The following is an 863-nucleotide window of genomic DNA, read 5'->3' as shown; positions in this document are numbered from 1 at the left end:
CAAACAAAGACGTAAATCGAGGAATTACTGTAAATATGCAAAAACGACTCTGTTTTTCATTTTCAATAAGAAAAACGCCGTAGTTTGCTTTGTTTACATTACAACACAGCTGGGAGTTATTCATTTTTATTTCAATAACTTAACGATTTCATATTTTAAAACAGTGTTTTACAAATTTCTGATGTAAATAACAAACAAGCATTTGTTTTAAGTTTCTTAATTTAACTTAATATTTCATATACTCATGATATTTTGTATTTTTTTTATTAATTAAAGCGTTTTATTTCTTTATAAACCCCTTGCAAAACCTTTTTAAATCGTATTCCAACCTTTTTTTCTTTTATTCTTTTTTTTATAGCCAGGGTGGTGCCTATCGTAATAGATTTATAGATTTTTAGTTAATACAAAATATTTCTTTATATAAAATTAAATTTTAAACATTTTTAAGCTAAATTTCATTTTTTCCACTCCCAAATGTTAAAAAAAAGTTTGCTATATAGTTTATTATAAGTTTTATTATTGTATATAAGTTTTTTTTTCTGATTGTATGAAAATATTTTTATAAATTTAATATTTTATTATATTCTTGTTAAATAATAACAGAGCTTCCCAATTCGCCACGGTGAAATTGCGTCATACAACCACAAATGATCGTTCGGCTCCTATGATTTATAGATGTATAAATAAGTGAAATTTTGAAAAAAAGTGAAATTATTAAAAATTTTCTATATATTTTATTTTGTAAGTTTTTCTTGTGTTTTTATATATGCATATAAATATTAGTAATAAGGTTTTTTTTTTTTTTTAAAATATTAAGTTTTAATGTTTAAATGTGTTTTTAAATACTTTTTAAATAAAGTTCA

Source organism: Lucilia sericata, unplaced genomic scaffold (genome assembly GCF_015586225.1).
Source record: "Lucilia sericata isolate MDLA Ls3-8-SP2 unplaced genomic scaffold, ASM1558622v1 Contig001117F_arrow, whole genome shotgun sequence".
Lineage (NCBI taxonomy): Eukaryota > Metazoa > Arthropoda > Insecta > Diptera > Calliphoridae > Lucilia > Lucilia sericata.
The sequence above is the reverse complement of the archived record's forward strand: the minus strand, read 5'-3'. Positions refer to the sequence as shown.